Below are 5668 nucleotides of genomic sequence, written 5' to 3'. Positions count from 1 at the left end.
TTTTATGATGTCCAGTGTCTATGTGCATAATATATTTTACAAAATATGTGTCTGAATGAGCCAGCTTTTCAAGCTTAGTCACATGCAGTTACACATGTACATATCCATATTTATAGGCATAATTGCTTTTTTCTTCATGCAAACTTGGGTTTTTGCGTTCTACTCTGGCAGCAGCAGAATTACCATTCACTTTTGTATTCCATACTATACATCAATAAAATAGCCAGACTGACCACTAAACATTTCACAAGAAATGGAACAAGTTAACTAAGACTGAAATTTTCATCTACTTTTGTTTATCTCCATGCGCCATTAAAACTCCTTTCCCAGAGATGTCCAGTGAACGGCAGCATAGGGCCAAAGGATATCTAAAGGATGTGTTTGAATCATCATACAGTCCCCAGAGCCCATGTGGCAGGATGCCAAGGCAGCTGCCTGGTTAAAAAATGAATAAAGACATCATACAGAGGAAGTGTGCAGGTTATGAAACAAAAACCTGCCCTCAGTACCACAGTGTACATTTTGCCTGATGAAATCATTCTAAAGTCTATTATTTAGAGTCTGAAAATTGTTTATATATAAAAAATTAGCCTATCAAAAATACATTTTATCCTGCTCTTATTTATACAGCAAAAAGCATATTCTCTGTATAAAACACAGCCAAGACTTAGCCCTTGTTTCAGGGAGCTCTTACTTGAACTGATCTTGAGGTTGGCCTGCAGATAAGAAGGCTCCTTGTTAGGAGTCTTGCGAAGAATACACAAACACCTACTACATTCATTAAGTCTGCTCTAACATTGGGCCACTAATGAGCAAAGAAAATATGTGCCACTCTCACATGCCATAGTATCTATGCATCCAGTAATTTCAAAGGAATAGTCCACACCAGGGGTCAGCAACCTTTCAAAAGTGGTGTGCCAAGTCTTCACTCTGACTTAAGGTTTCGCACGCTAGTAATACATTTTAAGAAGGTCTCTTTCTATAAGTCTATAATATATAACTAAACTATTGTTGTATGTAAAGTAAATAAGGTTTTAAAAATGTTTAAGAAGCTTCATTTCAAATTAAATTAAAATGCAGAGCCCCCCGGATCGGTGGCCAGGACCCGGGCAGTGTGAGTGCCACTGAAACTCAGCTCACGTGCCGCCTTTGGCACACATGCCATAGGTTGCCTACCCCTGGTCCACACCATGGCCGGTCATCTCAACCAGCACCTCCTGAAAAGGTTTCTTGAAGTCCTGAGGGTTGATGCACTCAGTGGCTCCTAACTCTTTAGCCTTTGTTGATGTCGATCCCAATGATCTGGGAAACACCAGCTGCTTTACAGCCAATAACAATGGAGAGTCCCATTCCTCCCAAACTGAAGATGGCACAAGTTGAACCAGGTTTAACCTGCATAACAATAAAACAGGGGACTCTGTAAGAATCCATTCATAAATTGTAGTCCTGGAACACGGGGGGGAAGTTTTCTGGTACATACAATGTATTAATATGCTAAGAAGGCAATTGCGCCATTTGTTGCTGAAAAATGTGTGCGCAAGTGCATGTGCACACACACAAGTACTCGCCTTGGAGTATTAATGGCAGCCCCATAACCGGTGGAAAAATCTACAGCCAGACAGACAGATTTTATCCCAAGGAGCAGCAGCAACAATTCTTGCTAGGGCAGAATCAGGCACAACTGTGTATTCTGAGAAAGTGCTGATGATCCACAGGAAATGGTGAATCTGCTGGTCTTGGGTGGCATGAGGTTCTGTGAATCAGAGAGGCTGCCAAGAGACATCTGGACTTGCCAGTAATATAAGGCCTGGCTAAAATTGTCAGAATCACTGAGGATGAGATTCAGGTAATGGAGAAATTGAAACTCATTGTGTCTTCTGCCAACAGCTGGTGTCTGGATTCAAATCGGAGCAGCATTCCCCACAGTGGAGGAGACAAAGAGGCACAAGACTTTGCTTCTAGAAAAAAAACAAAACCAAAAACAGAACAGATCTTGTCAAAAGCATCTTCTGAACCACAGACCCTATATTAACCCCCCAGCGAACAAGTCTGCTGTCTATTGCAGCTTTCCAATCAAGTTTTCAACAGACAGCATCATACATAGAACAATCTGCTTCATCTATCAACTGGAGATTGAGAAGGAGAGGTTACTTACTTTAAAGTAACTTGAGCTCTTTGAGACATTTTGTCTCTATGGGTGTGCCACCATAGGATGTGCGTGCACCGTGTGCTCTCAACCAGAGACTGCAAAGTAGTATTTGCGGGTTTGCACCTGCACCAAATGGCACCTCGTGCTCTAAATGGGGACATATAAAGAGGTGAGAGCCTGCCATCTCTCAGTTCTCTCTTGACCATGAATAAATAATTGGAGATATGCCAATCTCCTAGAACTGGAAGGGACCTTGAAAGGTCATCAAGTCTAGTCCCCTGCCTTCACTAGCAGGACCAATTTTTGCCCCAGATCCCTAAGTGGCCCCCTCAAGGATTGAACTCACAACCCTGGGTTTAGCAGGCCAATGCTCAAACCACTGAGCTATCCCTCCTCCCCCTCTCACTCCACAGCAGAGGGGAAGGAGGACGGGAGATGGAGCATCCAGCAGGACAAAATATCTCAAAGAACTCAAGTTACTGTGAGGTAAGTAATCCCATGTCCCTATGCGTGCTCCACCGGAGGAGTCTCCCAAGCAGTTACTCAGTGAGGAGGTAAGTTTTAAAGATTGCATCATCAAAGGCTGTATTATTTCTGGAAGCAGGTAACATGGCATAATGCTTGGTAAAAGTCTAGAAAGAAGACCAGGTTGCACTCCTGCGGATTTCTGTTATGATGATATGGTATCAGTGGGTGGTAGCACTCATTTTATTGACATCCTATAGAACTGGTTGCCAAAATGGCCCCACAAGTCCTATCCCCCTCCATAGTGGGCTTACTACATGAAAGGTCCTCAAGGATAGCCATACTTTCTGGGCCTCTGATGTCTGGTAGGATACCAGGATCTTCTTCATTAGAGGGACTCAGAGGACTGCGGGGGTATGGTGTTGGGATGTACTATGATCTCGAGTCGGATGAATCCTCTCCTGAGCTAAAGCAGTAGGGTGAGAGCTCAGGTGTCATGGCTGGTACACCAAAGGCTAGAAACATAGACAAGTCTCAACTTATAACTGTCTGGACTATACCAATGAGGGTGCTCTGACAGATCTTTGTAACAGTGGAGACTCAGGCTCATCGGAAATTACAAGATCCTCTGAAGACAGAAATCTTTAATGAGGCATAGGACTCTAGTAGCCTATAGTCAAGACTTGGGTCAGTACCGGAAGTGGGACTATCAACCTGTGGGATGGAGACTGCTGTGGTATCAGGGAGGTTGCAAGTCCTCCCCCCTGGTAAAAGGCTGGTACTGGGGGCATACACGATAGCCCTGTGGTTATCAGTGCTGCAAGAGATTGGTCGGTACCACTGCAGTAGGTGCTGTGGCGGTAAAGGGCTTTTTCTTATGTGGTGCCAATGCCTCAGTCCTGGACTTAGCTGGAGCATCCACTGTACCCTTTGAGGGACATGAGGTCTCCCAAGCGTGGGTCTTATGGGATGATCTACCCCTTTTCTTTGTTTCCCTGGTTCTTTCAAGTCTTCACCTCCACGGTCACAGACAAAGCTGTAATAGTAATCGAAGCTGCCTGTGATATTGAGGATGATGTGCTGATGGGGGGGAAGGGACAGTGGACCCCTCTGAAGTTAGAGCATGTTCCATTACGGAGCTTTAGTCTAGCCTCCCTATCTTTTTTGGACCTGCCTTTGGCCAGAGACAGACAGACAGACAGACTGACTTTACCCTTTGAGGGGTATGGGGGGCCCCAAACACCTCAGGAAACTTGAGTGTCCATCACCATGGGGAAAAGATCCGTGACAGGTCTAGCAGGGTTTAAACCCTGGGGTTTTAGGCATAACATTGTGCTCCAGAACAAATGAAAGGTCCAAAACTAGGAGGAGGTATCCCCTCCCCACCCAAGAGCACAAATGTGCTAAACAAATAAATAAAATAAATTAAAGGTTAAAAAAGGCTTTTTCTACAGTGAGGAAAAAGCGGGGAGCTGAATATGGCACACAGCAGAAGACTATCTCAAACTGCAGGCAGTTGAGAAGGAACTGAGTGGTGGGAGGGATGTGCCTCTCTACATTCCTGTGTTCAAAGCATGAGGTGCTGCTCTGCACAGGCCTGAGAGCACTGCTTTGTAGTGTCTAAGCAAAACCATAATCCTTTGGTAGAGCACCCATAGTGCCATGTTTTCAAAGAAGAAGAGTTGGTTTCTCCAAGAAATAGCCAATTTTGTACCTCAGAGGGCTGATGAGATGGCTGTGCTTGGATTTTCATTCAGATCTAAAATTCTTGAATATCTCCAGTTCCCTAACAGAGTTTTTCCTCAGATTCTGTTCATTCTATTGAGATGATTGTCTGGCTTATGAATTACAGGTTTAAAGAGAATCTGGATTCCATAAAGAAAATCAGTGGGCAGGAATACACTGACCATGATAAACATTGCTTCATTTCTATAATTAGGACAGGATCATGGCAGCTACCTGCAATCAGCAGGATGCAGCATTGGTGGACTCGGTTCCATGGATGCAGTTTCTGCTGAGGTCAGAACCCTGAGCAAAATCTGCATCCTTATTTTTATCATATCTGAGTCTCTTTATTCAGAATGCAAAATGTAAGTCTTATCCAGTGAAGAGCTGTGATTTTATACCTAGATAAAACTCCTGACTCATTTCTATATAAACAGTATGTACAGTGGCACAACCCTCATTCTCTCTATTATTTTATATCTAAATCTAATGGCCTTTTATCTTAAGTGTTACGGCACTTGTGGCGCTGTCTGTATAGGTAAGTTATTAGTTCAATAAACTTACCTGTTATCAGTGTTCTCTTTCCACTCTAGCTGTGATAACCATTTTCTGAATAGTTGGTTAGAAGGGCTTTCCTGTTGCTGGAGTTAGTTCTGTCCTGAATTCTGCTGCTGTCTGAGTGAAATGCACCTTCCAGTCTCACAGGATTTTAAGCATAAATCAAAGTGTTGCCAGACTTCTTGTCAAGGTTTCTATATGTGGCAGGTCACCAGCAGCAAGTTTGTCATTTGTTAGCACACCTAGTCTGTTAAATCCGATACGCCTCTGCTTTAAAACCTGTAGAAGGCATCTAGCTCTGTATTTCCCTAAGCACTTTGTGACCATGAGCTGCATAAAAATATCCATCAGGACAATAACTCAGTGAACAGCAGATGACCTGTCCTAGGCCCCTGTATTCAGGGACCTGAATGTCAACCATTGTTCTTACCAGTTACTCTGTAGCACGACATGACTGAACCTGTTTCAGACTATTTAATAAAATACATTTCATTCCTCTTTGGCTTGGAAATGAAACATTTTCAGGATTCATACTTCTCTATCTCAATAGCCCAAAGTGAACCGATAAAGGTAAGTTACATAAAAATATAAGGATGGTCTTCCCCATCTCCCTTAACCCTTAGCATCCAGAGCAGTTTCCAGGCACACAACACCTGTGCCCTAAGGGGTGGATTAAAGTGGGTCCAGACCCCCCCAGATAAGGTAGGGGACATTAGGCAAAATGGCGTGGTGTAAAAGGTGATTGCTAATATATTGCCCTGTCTATTCTAG

The 5668-nt window shown here is 43.6% G+C and overlaps 1 pseudogene; it reads right to left on the bottom strand.

The window, feature by feature from the left end:
• Positions 1-296: 296 nt before the first annotated feature.
• On the bottom strand, positions 297-3003 carry LOC120406131 (annotated as a pseudogene).
• Between the last annotated feature and the right edge of the window lie 2665 nt (positions 3004-5668).

This window comes from Mauremys reevesii, linkage group 5 (assembly GCF_016161935.1).
Source record: "Mauremys reevesii isolate NIE-2019 linkage group 5, ASM1616193v1, whole genome shotgun sequence".
Taxonomy (NCBI): domain Eukaryota; kingdom Metazoa; phylum Chordata; order Testudines; family Geoemydidae; genus Mauremys; species Mauremys reevesii.
This window is presented reverse-complemented; position numbering and strand designations above follow the sequence as displayed.